General features: G+C 42.4%; 1 protein-coding gene across 1 annotated transcript in view; it reads right to left on the bottom strand.

The window, feature by feature from the left end:
- The window catches only part of LOC117513522, a 233,660-nt gene that overhangs the window by 195,200 nt on the left and 17,987 nt on the right, over nt 1-20,473 (bottom strand). The window lies entirely within an intron of this gene.

Below are 20,473 nucleotides of genomic sequence, written 5' to 3'. Positions count from 1 at the left end.
TAAGCATAATTTAGATTTGTTTGCATCTCATTATTCTGACAAAAATAAAAAATAATAATAATTTTGAAATGTTATCAGTTGTCATGGAGTTGATCACAATTTTGATTTTATATCATAATTTTGACTTTTTAATTCCAATCCAATCCACTTTATTTATAAAGCACATTTAAACAGACTGGAGTCTCCAAAGTGCTGCACAGCAAAAGCATAGACACGCAAAATAGTAATAATAACAATAATAACAGTAAAATAAATAAGATAAAATAATACATAAATAAATAAAACCATGATAAAACAATAAATTTCAATAAAATAAAAATAAAATAAGACACATGGACCGTACAACTCACGCGGTGTTAAAAGCCAAGGAATAAAAGTGGGCCTTAAGACGGGACTTGAAACACTCCACAGCGGGAGCAGATTGGGCGTGTCGGGGCAGAGCATTCCAGAGTCTGGGACCGACCACGGAGAAGGCTCTGTCCCCTCGAGTTTTAAGTCTCGTCCTAGGCACCATGAGCTGGGACTGGCCCTCGGACCTCAGAGCTCGTGCTGGAGTGTAGACCTGGAGGAAGTTGATGATATATTGCGGGGCCAGTCCATTCAGAGCTTTAAAAACAAACAAAAGTATCTTAAAATCAATTCTGAAATGTACAGGGAGCCAGTGCAGAGAAGCCAAAATTGGGGTAATGTGCTCACGCTTTCTGGCCCCTGTTAAAAGTCAAGCCGTTGAATTGTGGACTAACTGCAGTCGGGAAAGTGCATTATGGCTAATTCCGGAATAAAGTGCATTGCAGTAGTCTAAACGAGAAGAAATAAAAGCGTGCATGACTTGTTCAAACAAATTAAAAGGGATAAAAGGTTTCACTTTTGATAAGACGAAGGTAAAAAAAAAGCTAAAAAAAAAAAAAGGTAATTCATAATTTAGATTTGTTTGCATCTCACGTTTCTGACAAAAAGTTTTTTTTCACAGTTTTTATATTTTAACATAGTTGCTATGAAGTCTGATCATAACTTTGAATCTATAACTTTGAATCATAATTTGACTTTTTTATCATAATTTAGATTTCTCATAATTATGTCAATTTATATATATATATATATATATATATATATATATATATATATATATATATATATATATATATATATATCTTGTCATCAGTAACTTTTTATTGTTTTTTTTGTTTTTTTTGTGTTTCACAATCATAACAAAAGTAACCCTACTGGGTGACAATAACAGAGGCATTATAATGGAATCATTATGCATAAACATAGTAAATGCATCGTCCGACGGATCGAGGTAGGATACAGTGTGGTCAAATCACAAGTTATTGTTATTCTCTTTACATCGGCACTCAAACCAGGACCAGCTGCCAGAGTGAGAAAGAGAAGGGGGAGAGGGAGACACCCAGAAAGCCAAACCAATGCAGTAATTTAAAAATATGTTCCCAGAGCACGGGTTGACCTTTCCACCAAATTAGATTTAATTAAATTAAGGCCACACAGTTTTGTGTCATGTTATTTACAGAAAAACAGAAAAAGTAGGTGAATTTTCCACCCTTGATGGAAGCAGTAAGGGAGGTAGTGCGTGAAGTTGTAATGAACTAACAGTATTTGGAACCACATCATGAAGCCAACCCATCACCATGATATATTTCTTCCCCTTACTGAATTAAAAATAGATCATTATTGACTGAGAAATTGTTTAACCGACCAACAGAGGCACATTTGCCTCAAATGACTTGAAATTACTGAACTTATTATTAGCAGCTACATCTGTAAGTGTTCTACTCATGTTTGACAAAAATATATAAAAGATATCCGTCTTTTCCATAAATTGATGAAAAGGAAATAAATGTGCATCAGTAGTAACATATAGTAAAGATTGAAACTCAATATTTTTCCAAACCTTGGAAATTGGTGACATTAATGTGCTCTAGATTACTAAAGATGTTATTCAGTTTCTACTCAGTCTCAGTTAGGAGCCAAATGATGTCCAGTTTGGTGACCTCAGAGTTGCATTTCTACTTTTTGCAGATGATGTGGTTCCGTTGGCTTCACCAGGCAGTGATCTGATGTGCACTGCGCAGGTTTGAGGCCAAGTGTGAAGCAACTGGAATGAGAATCAGCACCTCCAATTCTGAGACCATGGTCATCTGTCAGAAAAAAGGTGGGCTGTCCCCTCTGGGTCATGAGTTACTGCCCCAAGTGGAGGAGTTTAAGTATCTCAGGGTTCTTGCTCAGGAGTTGGGGTAAATTGGGGTTGTGAGATTGATAGAATGATTGGAGTGGAGTCTCATGTTTTATGGACGCTGTACTGAACCATTGTGGTGGACAAGGAGCTCAGGCAGAAGGTGAGACTCTCAATTTACTTGTCGATTTACGCTACTATCATCACCTATTGTCAAGAATTTTGGGTAATGAATGAAAGAATGAGGTCACGGATACAAGTGGAAATGAGATTTCTCTGTCGGTATCTGGGTTTACACTACTGGACAGGGTGGGAAGCTTGACTATCCAGGAGAGCCTTGGAGTAGTGGCGCTACTTGTTCACATCAAAAGGAGCCAGGTTCGGTCATCAGGTGAGGATGACCCTTGGTCGTCTTCTTAGGTAAGTCATCATGTATGTATGTCATCATGTATGTCCACCCGGGAGGAGACCCCAGGGAAGACCCAGGACATGCTGGAAGGGTTATATTTCGCACCTCACTTGGGAATGCCTCAGGACTTCCATGGGAAGAGCTACAGGACTTGCCAGAGGATAGGGAAGTGTGGAATGAGCTGCTTCGTCTGCTGCCACCTCGACCCAGATAAGTGGCAGAAAATGAACCACTGAATAGTTAATAGGAAGGTTGGCAGTTATTTCATTGCTATTTTGAGTATACAGTGGATGTTTAAAATAAGTTTTCATAGACTTTTTTGTAGACGCAATTATAGCCATTGTTGAAGATGAGTACAACACAATGATTTAATCAAGAATACCGACGGCCAGTGATATGTGATGATTCTCAGTTATGAGTCAAACAAGAATATTTTTCATGATATTCAGGTAATTTGTGGGCAAGTCAGTGAAAATAAGCTGAAAGAAGTAAGCATCATTGGTTGAATAACTCCAGATGTGCTTATCTCACACACACACACACACACACACACACACACACACACACACACACACACACACACACACACACACACACACACACACACACACACACCTGTGTGAATATGGAGACTGTGCATCAGAAGTTGAAGATGGGCGAAATCAAAATAAAGATAAAACACCTCCAAGAAATGTCAGATGAGGTTCTGGGTACATTCTGTTCACTTACTGTGATACCGTTCTGCGGTTTGCAAGTTGAGTCATTTTCTCACTATTAATATTCTCAGTCGGGTGGAAATAAAGCATTAGTTTGGGTCGCTCGTGAAAGGACCCATAGATCACCGCTGACAGTAGTGCAAAACACATTCTATTCTGCTTAAAAGTGAAGATTAGAACTGTATGAATGATAGAAGTCCAAACCAGATTCAACAAAGTGAAATCCAGACAAATATGTTTCTAACAAGAGCAATCTGAGATTTCTGCCAATCTGGATCCAGGTCACCTCCAAAATTCAGCAGAGTCTTCCATGCCCTAATATCTATCTGTGGTGCAAATTTGGTGAGAATCTGCAAAGTAGTTTTGACATGACATATCTTCAACTTGTTCATTACTTCGACAATACTCGTGTTCATATCCTGTGTTTGTCGGATGCTTCAGACTGGGCTTCTGACTGGCCAAAGCTCTGGTGCAGGTTGTGAATTCAGCACCAGGGAGAGGACAGTTCCCAAAGTAGCAACATGTAGTGTGGCTGTTCATTTAGTCAAATCTGAAGACAAAGACAACATGGTTGTGTACATTTCTATCTGGACACTAAAGCACGCCCAGTGGAATCTCTTGGCAAGAAGACTCTGCGGAGAAAGAAGCTTGTTTGCTGTCCTTGACACTAAAGCTGCACTGAACACCAGCACAGTGAGAAGATGCTGTCAAAGCACGTGCATAGTGAGGAAGTGTTATGTCCTGATTCTACCCAGATTCTAGCCACATTTACGATCAGACCTCGGAGAATCCTGCTCAAATCCAGCTCCCCCCAGAGAGCACATAAACCAGGAAAATCATTCTGCTGAATGCGACTCTTTGTATTGCTGGTGGAAATGTGACATCATCCGTCCGTCAGAGCCTCAAATCTACCAGAGACCAACGGATTAAGCAATATTTGCCACTGGACAAATTATTTCAATCTGTTCCTAATTAGTTTACTCAATCTGTTATAGTGTGACTACGCCTTAAACAATAAGTTCAGTTGCTTCGACTAAACCCCAGGAAGCTTCTTACCTGCTGTACATAAAACACAGGGAAGGAAATTAAATCTTCACAAATGTGTATCGACTATTATAAATGCAAAGACAGTAAAACTAATTTGTCTACACTGTAAAAGATGTACAAAATGTCAGAAGATTCCTATGTTCTTTCCTTTCAGGATAACCTCTTTGTTTACTGTGTCTCTGACCTTTAAATAACAATTATGTGGACCGTTAGAATCCAATCCTATGAAATGGATGGATAGATGTTGTGAGGCCTGATGTCAGTTCTGTTTTGTGCATGAGATGTTTTCATAATTTTGTTGTGTGTGTGTGTGTGTGTGTGTGTATGCGAGCGCACTCCTGGTCCTACGTTCATGTCTGTGTCTTTTGGTCAGTGTACTGTCCCTTGTCATCATCAGTCTTCCGGATGTGTCCATATTGTGGTTCATCCTCTGTCTTTGTCTTGGGTCTGTCTCTCCACTGTCTGTGTTTTGTGTCCCTTGTTCCGAGTTCTCCGAGTCCTTTCCTCTGTGGCCTCCTGGTTGGTGCTCTGTTCTCTGTTGAGTTCCACATTGGTTTTGTGCTTGTGTTCCATGATTTAGTTTTTGTACTTTGATTATTTGGTTGTTTCTTTTCATGTGTTAGTTATTCTTGTGAGTTTTCGCTTATGTTATACTTTTTACACCTTTGAGTTCCATGGTAATGGTAAATGGACTGCATTTATATAGCACTTTTCCATCTGCATCAGACGCTCAAAGCGCTTTACAATTATGCCTCACATTCACCCGATGTCAGGGTGCTGCCATACAAGGCGTTGCCATGGTTGTTTTTACGTTTGTGTTCTTCGATTTATATTTTGATTCTGCCACTGCCTCTGTGGGGTTCTGTGATCTCAATTATGTTTTATTTCTACTTACCCCTGGAAGGTGTTTGTGTTTAGTCACCTTGTGTTTTTGGTTTTGTGGTTATCCTTCTTCTTAGGTTATGTTTTTATGTATGTGTTATTTCTACTTCCTTTTAGATGTCTGTTTTGTTCCAGCCACCTTTTTGTTGTCACTTTACCTAGACCTTGTCCCACACCTGTCGTTTATTTGCTCATCAGTTGGTTTTGCTTTTAAGTCACACCCCTGTCCCTGATTGTTTGCCAGTTGTTTCATGTTGCTTCCTGCAGATTGCCTGTGCTACTGTGTTATTCCATGTTTTTTTTTCATTCATTTCCTTGCACTCAGTTTGGATTCTGTTCTGTTTTTCGGACCCTTTTCCCACACCTCACTTTTTGTCAGTGTTTGGAGTATTGGTTGTTATTTGGACAATAGATCACCTGTTTTTTTCCACTTAACACCTGCCTCTTGCTGCCTGCATTTTGGGGTTCCATCTAACAGTCTAAAACGTAACAAATTTAGCACGTAAAGAGCCACTATGAGCTCAGTTTTGTGCTCCTTCTGAGCTGAAACAAGTGAATTATTGCCCTCGAACCCATCCTAATCTTCCAGCATCACTGCTGGAAGAACTCAGCAGATCTGCTTGCTTTTAATCATAGCAAAGCTGAACCTAATGGGTCAAAAATATGTGTGAATGATGTGAGCATAAGGGGGGATGAGGGGGGAGAAGTAAAACAAGGGCAGAAAAAGCAGCGTTCTTTCTTTCTGGCAACAACCTCAATGTAGAAAACACAACCTGCTGTGATCACTGCCACAGGAAATTTTATGCCAGCGCAGTGCAACATGGTCAGAAAACAACACAACACAAAGACACAAAGGATTTATAGGAGCTTTATGAAAGCATAATTAAATGTGAATTATTATTATAATTACATGAAATTAAGCTATTTAAAGCTGTAGTGTGTTTATTATTAGCAGAAATGGAATATAGCATTCATAAACATCTGTTTACACTAATAAACATTTTCATAAACTTAGTAAGAGCCCTTCTTATGTATGTGGGAGCGGCCTCCCTAATAGAGACCACCAAGATGCACCACCATCTTGACACAGTAGGTCAAAAGGGACATATTTACTTTTGCATGTTTCTGCATGGCAGGTTGCTCCTCGATGCAATCTCTACTGGTTGGTAGTCCAAGTTAACAAGTTTGAGAACCTGCTTTTTTTGTTAAATCCTTGTGGCAATCTCTCATTGGCGAGGAAGGTTGTCTTTTGATCAATTCCTGGAGTGCATATCGACATCCAGGGCTGATCTAGAGATGCCTGTGCGTGGGTTTGTTTAATGTAGGAATGTCGTTGCACGCCGTCAAACATACGGTCCTTGAGAGATCCTGAACCACATCCGATAGCTGGGAAATCCCAGATGATCGGGGTGTGCGGACCTGCTGCAGCCTTCACCCGGCCTCACAATCACTGAGTTAAAAGCCGTCACCTCCTCCGTCTGATCCACCATTGCAGACTTAGCCATCTCGTGCTCAGGGTTCCTTTTGGGCCTTCATAGTTACTGTAGCGGCCACAGGGGACACATGGACCCCACCATATTTTACCACAACAGGCGATGCCCTACATGATCTGTTACCCAGGCGATGTGGATGAGGGGTTGGATTATGGAACCCTCCCAGGGTCTCTTTATATTTCTTATCACAAGAGAAGGTAACAGCACCTGAATCCCCGTCGGCAAAGAAGCAAAAACATGAGAGTCATGACAGGGTACGGCATATTCATTCATTTTCTATATCCACTTGTTGCAGTTAAGGGATCTTTAACTGATTAGCTGATAAAAAGAAAAATGGCTGTCAATCATTTGATAATCCATTAATTATGTCAAATTATTGAGGAAGAATAACAATGTATGACTAAAAGCTTTACAATTTTAGATAAATATTGTGTTTTTTTTCCCCCCCTGCTCTTGTGAATATGAAATGAATATACTAGCTTTGGGTTTTGGGGTGTTCCATGGATGTAAGTAATTTGGAAACCCTGCAAAGGGCTCTGGGACATCCAGTAGCTTCACATTTCCATAAATGTACCGCAGTTTTCCCACAATGCACTACAATTTCTCTTGCAAAAATAGGCACAGAACAGTTTCCGGCAGAGATGACAGTGATGACGTGCACAGAAGCTGCTCATTTTGAGTGATTCATTCAAAATAACTCATCTGAAAAGAATGAAAGTGGTTCATACAGGTAGTTTTTGTTCTGCTCCACTGTTTATTGCGGATCTCGGATGAAATCACGCAGTTGAGATGTCGTGACATTTCATAGTGTGAAGCCACTAGATAGAAATGGTTAGTTTAATTAAAAATAAATGGAAGATTAATACATAAAATATTCTATGGGACTATCTGACAGTGAACATCAATACCAAGGCTGAATTTTGCTGAATTTTGGTTTAGAAACACTGCGGTTAGCACTGTTGCCTCACAGCAAGAAGGTCATGGGGTCGCTTCCCACATGGGGCCTTTCTGTGTGGAGTTTGCATGTTCTTCCCGTGTTTGTGTGGGTTTCCTCCGGGTGCTCCGGCTTCCTCCGACATCCAAAGACATGCAGGTAAGGTGGAATGGAAACTTTAAATTGTCCGTAGGTGTGAATGTGTTTGTTTGTCTATATGTGGCCCTGTGACAAACTGGCGTCCTGTGCAGAGGGTTACCTCGCCTCACGTCCTATGACTGCTGGGATAGGATCCAGAACCTCTGGTATAGAAAATGGATGGATGAATGCCTGTCATGGGATTTCAGTGACTGAGTGATGGTCAATGGAAAGCTGAACCCAAATACAGGGCACATAGTCAGACATGGTAGAGGGGAAAAGGATTTATTGATAAAGTGATTGAGTTCAGAAAGGAAGTGAACCAAAGCACAAGATGAAGGAACTGATGAGGAGGAACGACAGCAGACTGTGGACAGCAATTAACACGGGTTAATACACAACACTGGTCTGATAATCGCTGTGTGCAGGTGCAGGTAGCAATTATCAGACCAGCAGTGACACAAGGACAGGGGAGTTGACAACAGAGAAACACTATGGAAGACAGGTTGACATGGGAAACAACAGAAGTACCGGGAGCCAAACCAAAAATACAGTGGTGGCCCACAGAGAGTTGAACTGATAAACAAAGCAGAGATGATGAGCAGTGCTGCAGGGAACAGAATGAAAATAATGACGTGGCAGCGAGCAAAAGACAGGTCAGGGTAATATACAGCAGGGTGATAGAATGAATGACAGGTGTGATGAATAAATAAGCAGCAGCTGGGATGGTGAGCAGATGATAGACAGGAGAGTGATGAACAATGCCCACAGCATCAACAAAACCTGCACAGAGAAGAACAGACAGGGACGCTCAGAACAGATCAGGTCAAGACTTGAAGAACCTTCATTCTGCTGTTCATCAACACATCCAGCACACTACAAAACCACCTTGGGTCCTAGATGGCAACCACTTGTGTAGAAAGCTGGTCCGGTCCATTTTCACCTCCCAAAAGTAGACATCTCTTTGTCGCTGTTGTTGTGTGGGCCGCTGAAGAGGAGGTACTGCTGGCCCACCACCACCAGATGGCGCCCTGCTTGAAGTGCGGGCTTCAAGCACGAGAGGGCGTCGGAGCAACAGAGAGTGACAGCTGTCTCTCATCAACAGCACCAGCTGTCACTCATTCTACCATCACCGTAAAAGCCGGATTGCAACTCCACCTCCCCGCCGAGAAATCAGCTACCACTCAGGTAACTTTCTCTGCTGTAACTAATCAAAATTAAATATTGTTCTGTGTGCAGCCGTTCATCCTGTGGACACAGTCTGTAGCTGGATTGGCGGATTGTGTGAGTTGCGACGTCTTCGCCTCCCACTCCTTCCAGGGAAGTGACTGACAGGAGCTGCACGGGTGATTCTGTTTCTGGAGGTGGAGGTTCTCCCTCCTGGAGGAACTGAGTACGGAGAGATTACTGGGTGTGTATCCACACACCCACCATTAACTGTTTCTGTTTCTGCCAGCAGTACCAGGTCTGACAGCTGGAGACGGTGGCCACCTGGGACCCAGGACTTGGCGGCTCCGGTGTTCTTCAGATCCGTTGGCGGTGGAAGCCGTGTGGGATCTGGCTCTTCTCTGGACAGACGTCTTCTATCCTCGAGCCTGCCCACACGTCACCTTGTGTATGATTGACTGTACTCCTCAACTGCAATTGTCTGTATTCCGTTGTGCAATTCACAACATTAAATTGTTACTTTTTGTCTTAATCCATTGTCCGTTCATTACCGCCCCCTGTTGTGGGTCCGTGTCACTACACTTTCACAACAGCTGTCAGGTAAAAGGTGGGCATCAAATGGGTCTTTTCCAGTTTCCTTAACACTGAGGTACCACATGGCCAAAGTGTTGTCGCTGATATTTTCTCATAATACAAGAGGAACGTATGCCTTTTCTGAGTCTCCATAAATACCTGTTTGTTTGACATAAGTAATTCCAAGGGTCCTCCAAGGAGACAAATCCAAAGACATCTATTTGTTGCCTTAAGCCACTGGTTAGCGTTCATGTCTCATAACCATACAGTAAGAGAGGAAACATCAGGACCCTAAAATCATGAACCTATATTCTCCTGTAAAGGTTTTGGCATCTCCAAGCAGTTCGGTCTGGGGACATCAGGTTGCCAGAAGCTCTTCCCACATCTTGCAATCCCCAAAAAATATATAGATAAGGAACAATAAAGAACCATGACGTTAAGCCCAATGCCCTATCGCCAAGGGAAGCCTGAGAAAAAAATAAAAGGGGGTTGGGGACAGAGGAAGACACAAAAGTGTCAAGACGGTGGATGAGGGGGAAAAGACCGGAAAGAAAGCAAGAAGAATAGCTGGCTAGTGACTTTAGCTGGCTGGAGGACAGTCCGGTGTCCAGAGCAAAGCAAAGACATCTGGAATTCAGATCACAGCTGAGGTCTGTGGAAGCTGGCCAGGACATCAGGTCACAGATAGAACATCTGCAAGTTGGGAGGGAAGCCAAGGCAGGAGTGAGATATTTGGTGACCAGATGGGAGCCCGAAGCAGAGCTGAGAAATCAGGGGATCTGAACAGGAGGCCAGAGCAGGGCTTAAATGTCCAGCAGCCCCCATCGCAACACAACATGGGATACCTGAGACCACCTCCATTGTTGAGGCAAACCTAAGATCAGAGCTGAGACACTTGAGAGCCACCACTGAGGAAGAAGCAAACGTGAGGTGTTATGATGGCCAAGTTGATGGCAGGGACAGAGCTGGGATGTCTGGCAATCGGCAAAGGTGGACAGAATAGAACTGAGGTGTCTGGTGAATGTAACAGAGGCTGAAGCAGGCAACGGCTCTGAGACAAAAGTGTCCAAGGAGGTGAATGCTGTGAGGCCAAGCACTGCTGAGGTTGGAACAGAAAATGATGCAGCACCAAGTGTACTGGAGGGGAATGAGCCACCACTGTGTCCAGCATTGGTGCGGAGACCGGTGCAGCAAAGTCCTCCAGTGGGACAGATGTGGTAGACCTGAACTGATTCTGCAATGTTAGATATCTTGAAGTAAGTCCTGTATAGGCCCACTGGTGCCAGTGCTTAAACATCAAGCATATGACGGTCTAGAACTCCCCCTGGATGGGACACTAGTCTGCCACAGATAACTTCCCCAGCTAAGGCAGGTTCCCATTTACAGCTGTGTGGACTGAGACAATGCAGATTAAGTGTCTTTTCTAAGGACACAGACAGGTAGCGTGAGTGGGATTCAAACCCAGATCTACATATTGGCAGGGCAGCTCATTATCCGCTGAGCTTCCTGCTCTACAAGATGTTGCTGGATATATTGAAATAATATTTTTGTGCTCAGCATGAAAACTGGATATGAGTCTGCAGCGGGTCGTGTCTGAGAGATTAGCTGAGCTCCCAAAACTTTACAATCGGCACGAAGCTGCTTAATGCCACTTTTCTTTGTGATTTATGTGTTTGGTTGAATCCAGCCTTGATTTTAGCCAAACGTTGGTGTTGCAGGTCAACATATGGAGCCTCAAAGTAACCGTGGTGCACTGTAAAGTAGCTTTTTGGGAACATTTGATTGTCAAAGGTTGTTTATTCTTGACTAGTCTGAGCACAAATACAGCTCTGTTACGTTCAGTCAACATGATGTCAAAGACGTCTTTACAAGGCCTCTGTTGCTGAGTCTGCTGCCAACAGTAAGAAATGATACCCCCCAGCTCCCCACCCACCCCATCATCTATAAGTTGACATGCTGGATCAGACCACCAGCTTCAGAGTGAAATGATCAGAATGTTCTTACACTCACATCTCATTGTGCGACTGTCGAGCACTTTAGTTCTTACTTACAGTTTTCTGCTCAACTGGCACAAATTATTCACATTTACTCTAATGTAAAATTCATGGTTTCGGCAGCGGCAGCTGCTGATCTGCAAACATTTGTGCTGCTGGAGATAAATATTATCCACGGCAAAGGCATTCTCAGTAATTGCACCAAGATAAGCTCAGCTCACATGTTGTGTTCCCATCAGAAAACAAAATAATGAAGTCTCATCTTGCCGCCTCTGTTTGGGGAAAACGAGTGAATCTCAAGCCACAGCACAGCCTTTGTTCTCTCTGTGTGTCGTTTCTTTTATTTTCCTCAAAAATGGATTCTGCAGAACCCTGCAAGAGTCTTAAGACTGAACTTTACAATTTAATAATCCTTACTGAGCTGGAGAAGCTGCTGCATGCTCCGTTTCCTAATAAAATGAATTAAAAGAGTAAAAAGCGTAAAACAAAACTATACCAGTATGCTAGCCATATGAAAGGGAAAATAAGTGCGTCTTAAGTCTGGACTTGAAAGTTTCCACAGAATCTGACTGTTTTATTGATGCACGGAGATCATTCCACAGAACAGGGGCACGATAACAGAAAGCTCTGTGACCCGCAGACTTCTTATTCACCTTAGGGACACAAAGTAGTCCTGCACCCTGAGAATGCAAAGTCTGGGCCGGTATGTAAGGTTTAATTACGTCAGCTAGGTAGGGAGGTGCTAGTCCATGAACAATTTTATAGACTAGTAGTAGAACCTTAAAATCTGATCTCACTGGGACAGGAAGCCAGTGAAGAGATGCCAAAATGTATAACTGAGTGTCATCTGCATAGCAGTGAAAGGTAATCCCAAAACGCTGTAATATGTGCCCAAGGGGTGCTATATAAAGGGAGAAAAGCAGGTGGCCTAAGACAGACCCCTATGGAACACTAAATTTCGTGTCACTAAGGTTAGAGGTAGTGTTACTGTATAAAACACAGTGAGAATGACTGGTCAAGTATGACGTCAACCAAAATGACATAATCATAACACAATACTAATGATAAAACAAGGAAAACAAATGAGTCCTTAAACATGATTTAAAAGTCTCCACAGTATCCGACTGTCATATGTGTGCCGGGAGATCATTACATAGAGCTGGGGCATGGTAGGCAAAGGCTCTGTGACCGGCAGACTTTTATTCACCCTGGGAACACATAAAGGTCCTGCACCCTGCGAACGCAGGGCCCGAGCTGGTACATAGGGGCTTACCAGGTCAGCCAGATTTGGAGGTGCAAGTCCATTAACAATTTTATAGGCTAATAACAGAACCTTAAAATCCGATCTTGCAGTGACTGGAAGCCAGTGTAGGAATGCCAAAATGGGTGTAATGTGGTCAGACTGTCTGCTTTGTGTCAAAAGTCTGGGAGCAGCATTTTGAACCATTTGGAGACCCCTAATGCTAGACTGCAGTAAACCAGAAAATAGAACATTGCAGTAGACCAATCTAGAAGAGATAAATGCATGGTTCAGGGTCTCAGCATCAGCCATAGACAGGATGGGATGAATCTTCGCTATATTTCGCAGGTGGAAGAAAGCAGTCTTCGTAATATTTCTAATGTGGAGGTCAAAGGACAATGTAGGATCAAAAATCACCCCAAGGTTCCTCACTTTGTCAGTGTGATATATGACACACGAGCCGAGGCTGAGCGTTAACTGATCAAATTGATGCTGATGTCTCACTGGACCAACAACCATCATTTCAGTCTTATCAGAGTTTAAAAGTAGGAAGTTACTAGACATCCAACTTCTCACTGATGCAAGGCAATCTTCTAAGGATTTTATGTGAATGAGATTACCAGCAGTTATTGGCATGTATAACTGAGTATCATCAGCATAGCAATGAAAGGCAATCCCAAAATGCCACAGTATATTCCCAAGGGGTGCTACATAAAGGGAAAAAAGCAGGGGGCCTAAAACAGATCCTTGCGGAACCCAAAACTTCATGTCCTTAAGATCAGAGGAAGTGCCATTGCACAAAAACAGTAAGAACGACTAGACAAGTATGACGTCAGCCATGCAGGGGCAGTTCCAGTAATTCCAAAATGATTCTCCAGCCTATCAAGTAGAATATGATGAGCTACGGAATCAAACGCAGCACTGAGATCCAGCAGCGCCAAGACTGTAGTGGTATCTGAGTCCATTGCTCACAAAAGGTCATTCACTACTTTAGTAAGTGCTGTCTCTGTGGAGTGATATTTTCTAAAAGCAGATTGCAGTGGCTCAAAGAGATTATTCTCAGTAAGATAGTCCACGAGCTGCCGTGAAACCACTCTTTCCAGAATTTTAGAGCAAAATGATATATTTGATATCGGCCGATTGGATTTTCAATACACTAGGGTCGAGACTGCATTTCTTAAGTAATGGTAATGGCATGTTCTCCCCGTGTTTGCGTGGGTTTCCTCCGGGTGCTCCGGTTTCCTCCCACATCCAAAGACATGTGGGTTAGGTGGATTGGAATCTTTAAATTGTCCATAGGTGTGCGAGTGGGTGTGAATGTGTTTGTCTGTTTGTGGCCCTGGCGTCCTGTCCTGGGTGTACTCCGCCTCACGCTCTATGACTGCTGGGATAGGCTCCAGCCCCCCGTAACCCTTGATTGGACTAAGCGGTTGAAGATGAGTGTGTGTGAGTATCTCACAAATAAAAAGTGAAATTTCCCATCAATGGGATATACAGGCTTAGAAGGGGTTAGTCACTGCAGACTTGAAACATTTAGGAACAGATCCAGAAGATAGTGAGAGATTTAGAATTTCCAGCACAATCAGCCCAAGAGTGGGCCACAGGTCCTTAAACAGTTTTGTTGGTATAGGATCAAATAAGCAGGTTGTGCTTTTTTTAGACGTCATATGCTTCGTCAGTGCGCCTTGCGAGATACCATCAAAATTTGTAAATCTGGGTAACACCTCAGTGGGACCATCCACCTCCATAGCAGGATGTGGTGGTTGGACCAAAGCCTGGTGAGATATGGTCAACCTAATATCCTCAATTTTCTTCTCGAAATAGTCCAAGAAGTCTTGTACTAAAAAGGGAGAGCGACTAACAGGTGGCTGTCCATGATTGAGGAATGCCACCGTTGCAAACAAAAACTTTGAGTTATGCTTGTTTTTATTGATCAAATCATAAATAAATAAAAGGCCCGCTTTGTAGCCAGTAGTGCGTGCTTATAATCTAAGATAGCATCACACCATGCAAAGTGGAACACCTCTAATATGGAACTACACCATTTCCGTTCCAAACCTCTAGCTTTCTGCCTAAGGTCACACAAATAACCATTGAACCAACCTGGGTTGGCACCCAGCTTGGTTGCCAACTAGTGACTATTTTAATTCTAGGTAAATCTGTTCATTATTTCTTTGGACAAATTACTTGTACTAATGCATAAATTGCCTGCTTCAACTTTTCAGAGGTAAAGGTTTTGTGTGCTGGTACATCACACCGCTGCATCCACCACACAGCAGAAGCACCGGTCGATCCCCAGCAGCTGAAAGTAGCCATCTGTTTTTTGAAATGTAGATGTCCCCTTGACCTTTTCCGCTTGCTGGGCTCTTCAGGACTCAGGCACAAGGGTTTCAGTTTAAACACACTTTTGAAAAATATTGATCTGTCTGGATGCTAAAAAATGCTCCACTTTGTGTTGCTACACAAGCTGTAAGTTATTTTTGCAACCCGTGGTGATCTACAGACGCAAGGTGGGTTACCAGCAGTATTTGGCTATTTTGTTTATTCCGAGGTTGGTAACTTACATCAGACTCTGTGGTAGCAGCCATGCGTGAGCAGCACCTGCAGAAAGCTGCTGGAAGCTCCAAACAGCCCAATCAAAGCTGCAGTAAGTGAGAGCTGGACACAGCCCACGACTAGGGTCCAATCCCAATTAATCTGCCTTCGCCAACGGCAGAGTATTGGGATTGGAGCCTAGGACTTTAAAATGTTCAAACTATCTCCAAGAATATTGCTAAACATGTTTTAATAAAGGTTTTTTTTTCTTAGATAAACTTTATTTTGTTTTTATTTTAAAAAAGTTCCTAAAGCAATTTCTTGCATTTTTATGCCCACCTGATCAAGCAGTCAGTAGTTTAAAAATACCAGAAAACATCATTTGGCACTAAATTTCAAATGTCAGTTTGGACTTCTGTATCTTCTGACCTTGCCAGAATCTCAGCGTGAAGTCTGAGCTTTCCACAGCTCATCTCAAGGTAACCTGGCCTCCTCTAATTTCCATATTAGAGCTCATTGATCTTTTGGTGTTTTCAGATGCCCTCCTGCGCGGCTTCCATGCTACACTCCCTGCACGCCGTCACTTTAGAACCAGTGTTGTATAGTAACAAAGTAAAAATACTTGGGGGGTGTTTGTCAGGAAAATGATCATTTCTCTACATTGATTACAGACCCGCTGCAGGTCTGTAATCAACTTTTCTGCAGTGCGGCTTTGCTTTGAACCTTGAACCAATCGACGCAGTGCTTCGATCTACGATTCGTGGATTGTTTTATTTCGTTTTATCCTAATTTTTCCTCGACTAAAACCCTGAAGAGCATATGTCTGTGAGTAATATTTAATATTTTTATGTTAAACCGACCTGTTATGGTCTTCTGAAACAGTTGATAGATGTATTTTAGAACTTAAAAATGGGACCGATGCTAACGCGTTAGCATGTCTATGGCATTTTCAATGTTAAAGTTAGCATTAAGATGTTTGCATCAGCACGTTTGTGTTGATTTGTTTTCTGTATAATTAATGGCTCAGCGTTCGTTGTCATAAGAGTCAAATTGTAATTTTTTAATTTATTTTTATTCATATATTATAGCAACAACAACAATAGTCTACATAATAGACAATAACAGTCAATAATAGACTAATAATGTTACAATTTTAGAGAAAGAGACAAAAAGAACCTAATGAAACAAAACAACAGAAAAGATAAAACCATGTAACAATGAAAATAAATAAATATATATAGAAATAACTGTTTCCTGTGAACACCTTGTGAGTATCCTACTCTTGTTTAGGTTTTGAAACCTTGTTTCTGAAGTGTTTTTGTGTGATGCGCACAATTTTCAGTATTTTGACTAATACTACCAGTCATTTACAAGCCTAGATAAACTTTTATTTAAAAAAAAAAAATCTGTCCGTTTTTGATTATTAACATTTACTTGTACTTTTACTTTCAATACTTGAGTACATTTAGTTGTACATTACTTGTCATACTTAAGTACAATAAATACTAGATACTTTAAGACTTTTACTTGAGTAGCATTTCAATCGGTTACTTGAACTTCTACCAAAATCATTTTTTTTAATGGGTATCTGTACTTTTACTTAAGTGTGATTTTCCTGCTTTGCTTGAGCTGCTGCCCCTGCAACCCGACTCCGGATAAAGCGGAAGAAAATGGATGGATGGATGATTTTCCGGTACTTTATACAACACTGTTTGGAACTCATCTGCTCTCTGCCTCAGCGCACACAGCTCTGCCACATTCAGCTAAGTTCCTGCATGTCTCTGAGATCCCGTTCTCACCTTGCTTCTGTTCATGACTGCGCATGACCAGGAACTAGTACCAAGAACTATTTCCAAGAACTGTATGAACACTGATATTGAACCACTAAGAACTTTCCAAGCTGTTTCTAAAGTCAAGTCCAGCTTAATTGGAACTGCGTCACAAGACGTGCAGCACCTGACCTCTGAAGATATTCATGAACTGTGAACAATTTCTGAACAGTGAACCTTATTTCCAGCCTTGTGGTGCACCCGTGCTGAGCGTGATGATGGAGGAAAGGTAGGGTCCAAGTTTGATGTGTGTGAACAGTTAGTGAGGACGTCCTTGATCCAGTTGGGTGGGGGGACTCCGAGATTCTGCGATGCAGTGTGTGATGAATGATCCTGTTGAATGCTTAGTGGTTTGCACTGGTGCCTCACAGCAAGAAGGTCGCAGGATCACTTCCCGTGCTTTCTGTTTGCATGTTCTCCCCATGTCCGTGTAGGTTTCCTCTGTTTATTTAGGGTCTGCTCCTTTCTCTGTCCCTGACCAAGGCAGCGTCTCTACACAGGATTTGGCCCCCGGGGTGCCGGACTGTGGCTGCCCACTGCCCCTAGTGGTTGGATTGTGTCTAACAGTAATTAAGATGGGTTAAATGCAGAGGACACATTTTGTTGTATGTATGTATGTACAATCTAATGTATTCTGTTCTGGTTCCATTACTGAGCCTTTTTTTTTTTTTTTTTTTTCTGGAGGGCCTGCTTGCTGAATGTCTTTGGCCGTCTGCCAGTCCACGATCATGCTGCCTGCTACCCGGGAACCTGTCTCTATCACTGACTCTGGCCTTTATTGTTGCTGCCCAGAAACCCCTCCCTCATCCTCCTCCATCGCTGCGTCACAGACCCTGCTCTCTGGGACTCTGCTTCCCATCATAGATGCTCTGTATCTGTTTCTTATGTTGATTCGGCTGCACAGGATCACTGATGTTATTGAGTTTGGAACCGTTCAGGTGAACGTTTGTGTCACTCGTGTTTTGTTGCTTCTCTACTGTCAACTCAATTTCAGTTCAATTTATTGGTACGGCACCAAAACATAACTTGTGTTACCTCAAGGCGCTACACACAATGAGGTCTAGACCCAGTCCCGATGGCTACCTGCTCAATTTTTTTCCTCTTAAGGGGGGGAGTTTTCCTCGCCGTGGCTGCTCATGGGGTGGGTTGACCTCAGATTCTGCTGTTGTGAGTTGGCACTCAAGAAATAAATTGAATAAAGTTTTTATTTTCAACGGACGAACGTAGACTACAAAACTGTTGGACAGTTTGTAGCATAGACATAGAATAGAACTGAATGCCCTTTATTGTCATTATACAAAATATACAATGAGACTGGAGAGAGTGTCTCATTTTTCAGTGCTGTGCAGCCGCCGTTATTGTCCCATGAGATGTTTCATCAATTTCAAACCATTGTTGAGGAAGACTTGACTTAAATTTTTTAAAAACATGCATCTTGGGCTGTGGTACAGGACTTAGTCTAATATAAAGGCAAAGGTTCAATTCCCCACATGGGATTCAGTCCTTGGACAAGACACTTCATCATCTCATTTCACTGAGCTGTGTGGGCACCAGCCTTCTTCCTCAGTCCAGGCTGGTGCCATCCTGGGGGGCTGTAGGCTCTCATCCAGATATGATGTCTGGGGAGAATCTCTGGTTCTGTGAGCCTCGGGCTGCGACAGGATACTATGTAAATAGTTTGCTTCCCTGCCTAGTCCTCCCAGGTTCCTTTGGTTGATTTCCAACAAACTTTTGTTGATGCCAGGCCCAGAAAGGTTTATTTTAGGAAAGATCCCAGTCGTTGTGGTCAGAGATCAAAATGTATATTTCCTCTCCACTTCCCACCAAACATGGAACACATACAGGTTCCATAACTGTTCAGGCAAGGTGATCTTTGGCAAAGGTCAGTCACTGGGGTCATTGTTACATCTGTCTCCTTGTGGCCTCCTACTGCTACCAGGTCCCTTGGGGAATTTCCAGCAAACTTCAGATATGATCAAAGGTCACTCCTGGACAAGATCAAAGTCACTGCAATCAGCAACCAGGCATATGTCCACAGCCTGCTGTGTCTTCGTACCAGCAGGTAAGACTGTGAGCACTGAACATAGTTAATAAGAGCCAGAGTGGGGAAGTAAGTTTTTAAAGGCTGAAGAAAACATTAAGGAAAATGTTGACATTTGGAAACAGGAAAATTTTTTGCTATAGTTGGAATCAATCCTTTGATCATCAACCACACTTCAGGAAACCCAGTGGAAAGACTTAATGTGTCAGTCAAGCAATGATGCAGGGTATTGTTTGCACTGGTGTGCATGTCTGTGGACAAGATAACGGAAACAGCTGGACAGATTTACTTCAAAGTTGGTGGGAATGTTATGTAATTAGATATTGAGAGGTGACAAGATTTTGGAGGAGTCTGGTCAAAGGTCAAGGAAAACATGGTCCAAAAAACGAACCCAGCTTCATGAGTTTTTTTTTTCACAAACCAATAGATTATATTTCCTGATGCTGAATCACGACATGCTGTGCAATATGGCAGCAAAACAAAACAAAACAAAACAAAACAAAAAAACACCTTTTCTCATGTATCTCAACAAGATCTAAAGCATACACACACACACACACACACACACACACACACACACACGCAAAATCTTCAACCGCTTAAACCAGTTAAGGGTCACGGGGGGATGGAGTCTATCCCAGCAATCATAGGGCGTGAGGCGTGGTACACCTTGGACAGGGCGCCAGTCTGTTGCAGGGTCACATACAAACAAACAAACAAACACATTCACACCTACAGTCAATTTAAAGTTTCCAATCCACCTAACCTGCGTGTCTTTGGATGTGGGAGGAAGCCGGAGCACCCGGAGAGAACCCACGCAAACTCCACACAGAAAGGGCACAGGTGGGAATCGAACCCATGACCTTCTTGCTGTGAGGCAACTTTGCTAACCTAAAGCATATATTGATCAGCAAAATACATATGTGTGATTGGTATGAAAGACTTCATTATGAAGTCACACAAAAGTCATATGATGGTTGCACACGACAGACGTTCATGTACGTATATTGTGGTGTGTAAAGTGGGCAAGTTGTGTTTCAGCCCTCTGACTTTCAGCTTTACTGGAAAAGATTCAGTTTGGGAGCTGATCCACGTGAAGAGGTGGAGCTAATTTACAAATCAGTGTTAAAGGTTTTTTTTTTCTTTTTGAGTATTGGTGAGAGATGCACCCTGACTGTTTATTAGTTTTCAAACATGTGACATTTTCCTGCAGACGCCCCCCCCCCCCCCACCCCACACACACACAAAATCTTGCTTCTGTTACAACTGAGGATGAAAGCCCAA

Source organism: Thalassophryne amazonica, chromosome 7, assembly GCF_902500255.1.
Source record: "Thalassophryne amazonica chromosome 7, fThaAma1.1, whole genome shotgun sequence".
NCBI classification, from domain to species: Eukaryota; Metazoa; Chordata; class Actinopteri; order Batrachoidiformes; family Batrachoididae; genus Thalassophryne; species Thalassophryne amazonica.
The sequence above is the reverse complement of the archived record's forward strand: the minus strand, read 5'-3'. Positions and strand labels throughout refer to the sequence as shown.